This window comes from Panthera onca, chromosome A2 (genome assembly GCF_046562875.1).
Source record: "Panthera onca isolate mPanOnc1 chromosome A2, mPanOnc1 haplotype 2, whole genome shotgun sequence".
In the NCBI taxonomy this organism is placed as follows: domain Eukaryota; kingdom Metazoa; phylum Chordata; class Mammalia; order Carnivora; family Felidae; genus Panthera; species Panthera onca.
In genome coordinates, this window is record NC_138340.1 from 25,334,394 (window position 1) to 25,346,532 (window position 12,139).

Here is a 12,139-nt window from a genome sequence, read left to right on the forward strand (position 1 = left end):
ACACACACAATAAATAAACTTAAAAAAATATTTCCTTTCTTGTTACAACTTTTTTTGGTGTGTGTGTGTGTGTATTAAATATTTACCTTTTTAATATAACCCTTGTTAAATTTTCCCATACAACTTTCCACATGGTCAGAGGCATTAGCTTTTCCCCTCAGGCTTTTATTTCAGGAGAATTCCCCCTGGAGTGCTCATGCTTCTGCCCAGGGTTGGAGTCAGGGTTGGAGGTTCTTCAGGTCTCCAGCCCAGCTGTCCTTTCCTTTCCTTCCCTTCTCTCTGGTGCTAAAATCCTATTTTCTGTCTCTTTAAAACTTTTTTTTTTATTAATTTTGTAATGTTTATTATTTATTTTTGAGTTGCGGGGGAGGGCAGAGAGAGACGGAGACACAATCTGAAGCAGGCTCCAGGCTCTGAGCTGTCAGCACAGAGCCCGACACAGGGCTCGAACCCACGAACTGTGAGATCATGACCTGAGCAGAAGTCAGAGGTTTAACCAACTGAGCCACCCAGGGACCCCTCTCTTTTATGAAAATCCTCAGTTAGCTGATAGATATGCCAAGTTTATCCTTCAATTTTCTTATTATCAGCTATTTTCCATCTCCTACTCACTTCGTTCCATACCTTAGAACATTTCTCCAACTAGATCTTCAAAATCTGATGAATTTTTATTTTATTATATTTCCTAATATCCAAGAGCAGCTCTTTCTTATGTGGTGATTGTCCCTTTTGCAGAACATCCTATTCTTGCTTAAAGGAAGTAATTCCTTCTCTTATCTCTCTGAGAAGTAGTTTCATTCAAGTTTCCTCTATTTTCCCAAATGCCTTTTTTAGTTTGTGAACTTTTACAAATGGAATTGGATTTTTCTGGATTCTCTAGAATTATTCTTAAGGAAATGGACATGCTATGTCAGCAGGTTAGGATTCACACTGGGTAATCAATTTCCAGAAACAAAGATCCCAGACAGGTCACATATGTCAAGAGGAAAGAGGCCCCACTGAGCCACTCAGATGAGACACGGTCAATAAACAGCCTGGAGCAACCATGCAACTCAGCCATTGTATTTCTCAAATTGTCTCACCTATAATTTTTAATTCTCCATTTACCTTCTACCACCAGATTTGTTTATTCTCTCCAGTACCATCTTGAACCTAAATGATATGGCTTGTGACATATACAAGTGCAGAATCATAATGACTAGTGTTTTATTTTTATTTATTAAAAAATTTTTTTTAATGTTTTATTTATTTTTGAGAGAGATAGAGATAGTGTTTTTATATTCAACTGTTTATTTAGCAAACATTTATTGAGTGCCTACTGTATGCCAGGCACTGGCCAGGCACTGTGCAAGGCTTTGGAATAGAACATGCACAAAGTCATGAGGTCCCTGCCCTCCAGGAACTCACTTTCCAGGACAGTACCTCACACTTAGCAGAACCTCCTGAGCTTTGGAGGCAGCCACTGAGAGCTCTACTTAACAGATGAAGAATCTGAGGCTCACAAAGGTTTCCTGGTATGCCTGAATGACACACAGCTATTTAGAGACTATGCTGCATCATGAACCCCAATCCTATTTTCAAAGGGTGTAAAGAGGAGCTGTAGATAATGGACCATGGAAAGAGGGTTCACAGTAACAGGAAGAAAGCTAAAAGGAAATGGTCTTAGGGTTCTCCAGAGAAACAGAACCAACAGAATATGTAGAGATATATATAAGAAGAGAGTACCAGTGTCTGAGGGCAAGAGAAGATGGATGTCTCAGCTCAAGCAGAGAAAGAGAGAGAATTTGCCCTTCCTCTGCCTTTTTGTTCTACTGGGGCTTCAACCAGTTGGAAAATGCCTACCTGCATTGGGGAGGGCCATCTGCTTTAGTCAATTCACCAATTAAAATGTTAATTTTTTTTCTGGAAACACACATCCAGACACAATCCAGAAATAATTTTTCACCAGCTATCTGGGCATCCCTTAACCCAGTTAAGTTGACACATAAAATTAACCATCACAGAAGCCAAGGGGAAAAAGTGTTTCAGAGTATTTGCTCAGGCCCTAGCTGCCCCAGTTTACATTTAAGCAGGAGTCAGTTCAGGGCAAATGGCCGGGAACAAGGGCTCCCAATGCACTTGGGGGAAACAGGACGGAAAGGAAGGAAGGAACACACGATGCTCATTTTACAATTGCGGGGTGCATCTTCTCTGCTCCTCTGGAGTTAATGCCAGTGGGGGAAGAGCCTCACAGTTGAATAACTTGCACGGTTGAATAGAAGCAGCAGGTGGCAACCCCAGTGTCAGAGCCTTCGAGGGTGTGCCCTCACTGTGGAGATAGGGCCAACCAGTCCCTCTCAGTTGTGAGCAAAAAAAACCAAAAAACAAAAAAACCCCACAGCACTCCCTGACTCTAGTCTCCCAACCTAAGGCCCTCAAGCAGGAAATTCTAGAGCTAAATTTCACTAGAGATGGAGCAAGGGAGTGACAGATTGCAAAAACAGACACAGAACAAGGCATTGAGCCAAGTTCACGAGCAAGAGAAATCAGCCTCGCACCAGCAACAAAAACGTACAGAGAACCCTGAGGGGCCTGCAAGCACCCACCAGGCCAGGCCTCTTCCTCCTCCCAGGGAACAGCTCTGAGGATTCAGGTGAGATGGCAGCTCCATAGCCCTGCCACACAGGCGGAACCCCCACTCCTTGGAGGGGAGATTAGCATAGGCTGGGGGTGTGGGGACAGGAGTGGCCCCTGTCAGGGACAATGGTTCACCCTCCCCTCTCTGGAGAGGTCAGACGATGACTTCCACTGGCCTTCCCTGGTGCACATAAATATATATACTTAAACTGGAGACCTAAAATAAATTCTTCCATCGCTGCTGGCTGCCATTATGTAATGTCTCACAGTGTTTCCCTGGGACTCTCCAGGCGGTCTCATTTATTGCCTTGGTTGTGCTTCCAGCTTTGTTCATGACTTCCAAACTGCTTTCCATAAAATTGAGCCATATGTACATTGGCTACTCTCGACATAGTTTGTACCATTAAAAGTATGCATATATTGTTGCGAGGCCAATGTTGAGAGTGGTGTGCAAGACCATAGATTGGATTCCTTTTTTAAAAACTGGCAACATTTCAAGCTCGTTTAAAAAAATGTTTTTGAAATATTTTTAAATTTACAGAAAAGTTGCAAAAATAGTTCAAAGAGTACCTGTATATTCTCCACTCAGCTTCCCCTAACCTCTTATATAACCTCTTGTGTAACCGTAGCCCAATTATAGAAACCAGAAACAACATTAATATGATATTACTGCATAATCTACAGATGTTATTGGGATTTTACCATTCTCCCTACTTGTAATGTCCTCTTTTTAAAAATAATTTTTTTAATTTTAGAATTGTTTTTTTTATTTAATTTTTTATTTTTTAAAATTTATATCCAAATTAGTTAGCATATAGTGCAACAATGATTTCAGGAGTAGATTCCTTAGTGCCCCTTACCCATTTAGCCCATCCCCCCTCCCACAACTCCTCCCCTTAACCCTCCATTTATTCTCCATATTTATGAGTCTCTTCTGTTTTGTCCCCCTCCCTGTTTTTATATTATTTTTGTTTCCCTTCCCTTATGTTCATCTGTTTTGTCTCTTAAAGTCCTCATATGAGTGAAGTGATGTGATTTTTGTTTTTCTCTGACTGACTAATTTCACTTAGCGTAATACCCTCTAGTTCCATCCACGTAGTTGCAAATGGCAAGATTTCATTCTTTTTGATTGCCGGGTAATACTCCATTGTATATGTATACCACATCTTCTTTGTCCATTCATTGATCGATGGACATTTGGGCTCTTTCCATACTTTGGCTATTGTTGATAGTGCTGCTATAAACATGGGGGTGCATGTGTCCCTTCGAAACAGCACACATGTATCCCATGGATAAATGCCTAGTAGTGCCATTGCTGGGTCATAGGGTAGTTCTGTTTTTAGTTTTTTGAGGAACCTCCATACTGTTTTCCAGAGTGGCTGCACTAGCTTGCATTCCCATAGAATTGTTTTTAAAATCACAGAAAAATTGAGAAGAGAGTACTGAGTTCCCATGTACTCATACCCAGTTTCCCCTTCCATTAACATTTTATGTTAGTATACTATATTTGCCACAATAAATGAATCAATATTAATACGTAATTATTAACTACAGCCCATACGTTATTCAGATTTCTTTCTTTTTTCTGTAATGCCACTTTTATGTGCCAGGATCCCATCTGAAATACCACATGATATTTAGTTGTTATCCTGCTTAGGTGCCTCTGGGCTGTGACAGTTTCTCAGACTTTTCTTGTTTTTGATGACTTTGACAGTTTTGAGTACTGATCAGGTATTTTGTAGGCTGCCCCTCAACTGTAATCTGCCTGGTGTTTTTCTCATGAACAGATGGGGATATGGGTTTCTGAGAGAAAGACCACAGAATTGAAGTGTCATTCTTGTCACATTGTACCGATGGTCCACTAACGTCCTATTTCTGGTCCAGGCTCCATCTGGAATCCTGCAATGCATTTAGTTTGTCATGTCTCCTTAGTCCCCAGTCTCTGAAAGTTCCTCAGTCTTTGTGCTTCATGACCTTGACACTTTTGAAGAGTATTCAAAAATGTTCCTTAATTTGGAATTGTCTGATGTTTTTTCATGACTGGATTCAAGTTATGAAATTTTAGTAAGAATGCCAGAAAAATGATGTTGTGTATCATATCATGGGGTACATGGTGTCACTATGTATTATTTCACTTTTTTAAAAGTTTTTATTTATTTAATTAATTATTTATTTATTTAGAGAAAGCATAAGTAGGGGAGGGGCAGAGAGAAAGGGGGACAGCGGATCTGAAGCAGGCTTTGCACCGACAGCAGAGAGCCCAATGAGGGGCTCGAACTCTCAAACCATGAGATCATGACCTGAAGTCAGACACTTAACCAACTGAGTCACCCAGGTGCCCCTTATTTTCTTTTTTTCCTCATATTTATTTATTTTTGAGAGAGAGAGAGACAGACAGACAGACAGAGCATGAGCAGGGGAGGAGCAGAGAGAAAGGGAGACACAGAATCAAAAGTAGGCTCCAGGCTCTGAGCTGTCAGCACAGAGCCCAACGCAGGGCTCAAACCCATGAACCTCAAGATCATGACCTGAGTCAAAGTGGGAAGCTTAACCAACTGAGCCACCCAGGCGCCCCTTTACTTTTTTTAAGTAAGTGCTACAACCGAATGTGGGGACTGAACTCATATCTCCAAGATCAAGAGTTGCATGCTCTACTGATTGAACCAGCCCGGCACCCTTCTTATTTTACTTCTTTTTTCTTTTTAAATATTTTATTTATTTAAGTAGTCTCCACACCCAATGTGGGGCTTGAACTTACAACCCCAAGATCAAGAGTCTCATGCTCTTCCAACTGAGTCAGCCAGGCTCCCCCTCTTGTTTTACTTTTGATCACTTGGTTAAGATGGTGTCTTCCAGATGTCTCCACTGTAACATTACTGTCTTGTCTTTGTACTTAATTTCTTGGTGGTGATACTTTTAGATGACACAAATATCCTGTTATCCTCAACTTCTGCTAGCTAATTGTAGCATCCATGAGTGGATCTTGCATCCAACAATCATTTTTGGGATGTTCTAATGCTGATTTTTCTATTTCCCTTATTCCTTCTACATTTGTTAATTGAAATTCTCCTATAAGGAGATGCCCCTTCCTCCCATTAATTTATTTATTCAGTTAATTATTTATCTAAGCATGGACTAATGAATGTTTTGTGGGTTTTGTTCTAATACCTCTTTCTTTCTTTCTTTCTTTCTTTCTTTCTTTCTTTCTTTCTCAAATTGTTCCAGCTTTGGCCACTAAGAGCCCCTTCAAGATGGGTCCTGTATTCTTTCAACATGCCCCCATAATTTTTTGAGCATGTCCTACTTCCTGGCACACAAAATGCCCTGGGATCACCTTGTATTTTCCCTGTTCCAGTGCTAGCTAGATCCAATAATTTCTTTGAAAATTTCTGGCTCTTTTTATCAGAGAATCACCTTTTGAAACCAGTATCTGGACACTAAATGTGCTCATTGCTGCTGGGGTGTCTTTGCTTGTAGGCTGTGTCATCAAACACAGCTAGGAAATATATCCACGTGCACTAGCATACACATATATATACCTATATTTGTTTCTTTATCCATGTATATTCAGGGGTTCTCCAGGGTATTAGGACTTTCATGTCTAATAGTAAAGGTTAATGGAAAACCAAAACAACCAAGAAAAGCAGGTACAATTAAGTACCTAGAGTCTTTGAGAATTAAGGTTTGGGTCACCCCAACCAGCTGAGGTTCTGCCTGAGGGTGAGGGAAATAGTGAGTGGTAGTAAAGAAGAAAGTCATAGATACCAGTTATAGCCTTATGACCAATTATAGAAACCACATTTTATTTGCTTGTCATACATATATGTTTATTTGTATATGCTAACCACTTTCTTCTTTCTTCTTCTTCCCATTTTATTTTATGTACAGATTGCTGAAGCTAACTTTACAGTTTAGATTTTAGGTAACAGAATATTCCATGAGACTGTGGTTGAATTTAAGGGTTAATTAACATAGTCAATGATGGATACAATAACTATTGGGACTGTTTCCTCATTAGGGGGAGAGGATGAAAATTTCTTCATTTCTTTTTTTTTTTTTTAATGTTTTATTTATTCTTGAAAGAGAGTGTGTGAGCAGGGAAAGGGCGGGGGCGGGGTGGGGGACAGCAGCAAGCCCAATATGGGTATTCAACTCATCAACCGTGAGATCATGACCTGAGCCTAAGTTGGACGCCCAACTGACTGAGCCACCTAAGCACCCTAAAAATCTTCATTTCTCACATAAAAAGGTGTATCTTGTTAGGTGGAATTATAGAGAGGTTTTGTTACATGAGAGTTCAAATGTGTGTAAAAGGTAGCATATGAAACATGAGTTGACAAAAGCGTGAACTCAGCCAGTTATCAATTTATTGTATCTCAAATTCAAATTCATCCTTCATTATCTGATATGCAAAAATGGAGCTGGTTCATTTAAATATGGCACCATGTTGAATTTTGTCAGGAGAGGGCGATGGAGAGACATTGCAGGAAAAAGGAGGAAGGCATGGTCTGGTGTGTTCCTTCTGGTAGGCTCCCGCAGTATGGGCTGCTCCTCCAGCATCTGCAGTGTAGGCAGCTTCTCCAATGTCCAGTTCCTGCTGTGTAGACAACTTCTCCAATACCAGATTCTAGCTGCCGGCTCCTGCAGTATGCAGCATCCAGAAACACTAGTGCCTGGCAGCTTCCCCCTGGCGCCCTTTTTGGACGGTTTCATAGTTGAGTGCCTCCAGTGAGACACCTTCCCATGAACAGTTTTCCTGGCACCATAGCGAGTGGGTTTCTGGCAAGTTCTGATAGCATGGGACCACAGTGACTTCTCTGCCATTTACTGAGCCACGGCTGTCCCCTCTCCAACTGGGTCTGAGTCTCTGCCCTGGAGGAAGGAGACTTTTCCTTGGGTTGTCTCTCTAAGCCCAGGGAAGTAGCTGCTCCTTAGATATGCTATTCCTATATTCTCTAGAGTTCTCTCTGCTTCTTACTAGCCAATCACTCATTTCTCCAATCCCTTGCTATAGTTAATAATTCTTTTTATTAAATTTTCCCTGTTCAAATTACTGTGGTTTCTGTCTCCTAATTGGACCCAGACTAGTCTGCACATAAAACAGTTTCAGAATTGCTAACTCATTCCCCTGTGAGACCCATAGAGAGGAACAAATTTACCGACTAAACTACAATCTCTGTGTACAGTCCTTCCACCTTTTGTCTTATAGTATCGAAATATCATTTTTCAGTTACTTCCATTAGGTGTTCTCTTCCCCATCTCCTCCAGTGTGGTTATATTATTTGCTTGTAATACACTTAGATTTCTTATTGTTGGTGTTCCTTGTTGGGTTTTCTTCTCATCCTGGTTGATTTGAATGGTTTATTTATTCTGGGAATATGTAAACTGGTTCTAAGAATCACAACTACATAAAAGGGCTTAGATATACTCAGAATGAGTGTGGCCACCTCATTCCCACTACTTGTTCCCATTCCTTCCTTCTTTATGTCCCATCTCTGTATACCCACCTTCAACTAATCTTTTTTTTAATCTAATATTTAGCATGTGGTTTAGCCTTCCTTTTGCCAGTTGATATATGAGGGTTCATAGATGAGTCATAAGCCTTCTTAGAAGCCAAAGACTCAGTTCATAGTCCTCCTGTCCCTGTTTTGTTTGGAGCCCAGGGTGAGCCCATTCTGAAGCTTAATAAAAAGAAATATTGGGGCACCTGGGTGGCTCAATGGGTTAAGTGCCTGACTTCAGTTCAGGTCATGATCTCACAGTTTGTGAGTTCAAGTCCCACATTGGGCTCTGGGTTGTCAGCACGGATCCCACTTGAGATTCTCTGTCCCCCCCTCTCTCTGCCCCTTTCCCTCTCTCAAAACTAAGTAAGCATTAAATATATATATATATATATATATATATATATATATTTTTTTTTTTTTTTTTTTTTTTTCTTTCTGGAGTTGACCACTAAAAGTAATGTTGTGGGGAAAACTGGCCATTTCTATTAAAACAAAACATATGTAGAATTTCTCATTTCTTCTGCAAGGCCATTCTGCTTTATGAATATTTAACCTTGGGGAAAAAAGTCATATTCGCATATTGGTAGGTATATACAAACTTGCTTTCTGTCATGTTTTTAATGGTGAAAAGAAAAAAGTAGTCAGAAACAACCTTAATGTCTATGAATAGAGAAATAGCTAAAAACATGCATGGAATAGCCAACTTGGCACACTATACAATTCATCAGGGTTGTTCATTTTAATAAGGTAGAGTTATGGAGAACTTAGAAAAAAAGCTCTAAGACATGTTGATGGGGTGGGGGGGAGAGAAAGCTAGTTATAGAATGATAAATATGGATTAATAACATTTATGAAAAATCAACAAATAAAACAATACATATATTGGAGATAACAATACCGCATATATTGGATACCACATATATATGTGCATATATATATGAAAGCTTGGAAACATGTATATCAAATCAAAAAAGTGATTTAATTTGGCAGGGGCTGGAAAGAGAAGACTGGAGATTTGGGGTGGAGAGAGGGTTTCAAAAGGAAATTTAATCTGCAATGTGTTCAGTTTTTCAGTGTTAATGTATTCATGTGTTATTTATATAATATTCTTTAAAATTAAGACAAACAAAGGGCGCCTGGGTGGTTCAGTCGGTTAAGCAGCAGACTTCAGCTCAGGTCATGATCTTATGTGGTCGGTGAGTTTGAGCCCCGCATTGGGCTCTGTGCTGACAGCTCAGAGCCTGGAGCCTGCTTCAGATTCTATGTCTCCCTCTCTCTCTGCCCCTCCCCCCGCTCACACTCTGTCTCTGTCTCTCAAAAATAAAATAAACATTAAAAAAAATTAAACAAATAAACAAAGCATTGACTACATTAACTAAATCTCAAAATCCTCAGAAAGAGACTACAACCTATTGTGGAAACAGGTGACACACTCAAATACTCAGTATCTGCCCTTCCTAGAAAAAATTCCAGAAATGACTGAGAGTTTCTACCTCTCCCTCTCCCATTAAATGTAAGAATCCTTTTCTGAAAGTTGTCTGCCACTAAGGCTTGCTGTCAGCTAATGAAAGCAAGTAATATAAGTAACACAATAACTTAGAATCTGGATTTACAGTGAACACCATATACCTATTACCTGTATTCTATAGTTAATATTCAGCTAATTCAGCTCTATCACATTAGATCACTGAATGAAAACCCTAATATGCACGGTCTACTTTGATTTTTTTTTCTTTGCTGATCTGTAGAATGGATATTCAACCTGAGGAAAGCAACTAATGGCTAAGGACAGGGTCCAGGTATCCCGAGGCCTTTGCTTTCTGTTTAAACCATTTGATGATGAAGGTGGAAAAAACCAACATTCCCACATCAAGGTTGTTAAATGCATTACCAGAGATAAAGAGTATATAAAATACCTTCAAGTTTGTATTTAAATTATTTTCCTCTGGGGGGAAATAAAAAATAAAACTAGAGCCTTAGCCTTATTACTTTAATAGTAATTTTTAAAAAAGGTTAAAATGATAATGAGCAAAAAAGCTGACTAAGCCACTAATCAAAGACACAGACACAAATACAATTAGTGTTTTGGGCGAGTTGCTCTGAGGATTCTTGGCTAATCCTGAGATATCCAGAGGCTTCACTTGGGGAGCCCCATCCCTGCCCGGACACAAAAAGGCACTTCCTGCCATTGCTCTCTGGTTTTTTGTGTAGCTTGAGTTAAGACCATGCAAAATAAACAACGGAATTTTGTCCAGGCGTCACATTCCCTTCTGGGAGGAAATTACTACACTCGTTTTGTAGCTCCTCTGTTTGGAGTATATTTTCTGGTTTTTAATTTTTAAACCCCCTAGGCCCTCTCCCGCTTTTTAGGAAAATTACTTGTGTTTTCTAACTTTATAGACTCAAAGTTATACCTTTTGAAAACCTCTCTTTGAGGAAATTTGCACAAACAGCAAAGAAACCTGGTTGAGTGAGATTCAACTTCCCCTCATCAAATGCACATCATCTATGCACCTGGAATCATACTTCATCCAGTAAGAAAAACACATTATAAAGTAGCATGTGTGGTATGATTCTACTTGGGCAAAATGCATGTGTACTCATGTAGAGAATGTCTGGAGGGATGGTAACATCTCATGGCGGTGAGATTGCCAATGATTAATTTCTTTTTTTTACTTGTCTGTATTGTTTGCATTTTAAATATTGAGAATATATTGTTTTCATAATAAAAATAACATTTTCAGGGTGCCTGGGTGGCTCGGTCAGTTGTGTGTCTGACTCTTGGTTTCGGCTCAGATCATGATCTTAGGGTTTGTGAGTTTGAGCTCCGTGATGGCAGCGAGGGGCCTGCTTGGGATTCTATCCTTCTCCTTTTCTTTCTGCCCCTCCCCACCTTTTGCAAACACGCGTGCTCTCTCTTGCTCACTCTCTCTCTCTCTCTCTCTCTCAAAATAAATAAATAAACTTAAAAAAAAAAAAAGAACACTCTCATCTTGAAGTAGTAGGGGTGAGTAGGGGATAAAATAAGTGGAACAGAAGGGGATGCAAGCAGAAACAAAAGAATGCACCAGGACTGAGGTTAGTACTCAGAATCCTCACATCTCACCCTCCAGAAGACTCCTGTCTTGTCCCTCTGCCTACCTTCTTGCTTTACAATCATCCATTCTGTACACAGCAGCCAGAGTGATTTTCTTAAAGTGACAATCTGATTTGGAGTTCTACCCACTTAAAACCTTCAGTGGCTCCTAGCTGTGCTTAGATAAAAACCCAATCTCCTTATCCCAGCCTCAAGGCCCTGCCTGTTGTGGTCCTTGCTTCTTCATCTCCTGCCTCTCAGTCTTTTTCTCACTTTATTGCTAGTTCCTGGAACACTCTTTCCTGCCTCAGGGCCTTTGCACTTGTTCCTTGTGCTCAGATAGCTCTTCCCTCGGCTCCTCATCAGCCTCTGTTCCTCGGAGCCTCCAGCGGTAGGGTCCAAGGAATCTGCATTTTAAATATGTACTTGAGATTCTCATGTACACTCATGTTGGAGAGTCCCTATTCCAAAGCACTGGCTTTTGATGAATAATTCAGGGGGCAGAGAGTTCAGGATAAACTTCTGGAAGATACCTGGAGTTATTCTCTCTCAGCCCCCTGTGAGGCTACCTAAATCCTCTGGGCTTCAAAAAGGACATAGGTGTGGCAGCTCACAGAAGGATGGGATGTTAGGGTCTCAAAGTTCCTCTACCAAAGGTAACAATGGCTGAAGTTTCAGCTAGGAAGATTTTTTAGTGATGACTATTACTTATTCATCTATTGGTAAATTAAACATAAAATACCTACAGCAAGTTAGACCATCCTCTGAGCTTGGGTTTGGAAACTGACCTGGGAAGAGTTCCGAGGCAGGTACGTTCAGGTTTCTGTCTTGGGCATTCACTGCCTGAGAACTGGTGCATTCTGGAGGGCCCTGTCGGACAGACAGATGATGGGGGCAGGAGGGTGCGGAAGGTACTGTAAACATGAAACAAACAAGCTTGTGC

General features: G+C 40.4%; 1 long non-coding RNA gene across 5 annotated transcripts in view; it reads left to right on the forward strand.

Annotated features, from left to right (window-relative positions):
* The window catches only part of LOC132678675 (uncharacterized), a 47,721-nt gene that overhangs the window by 6,907 nt on the left and 28,675 nt on the right, over positions 1-12,139 (forward strand). The gene's annotated exons all lie outside the window — the stretch shown is intronic.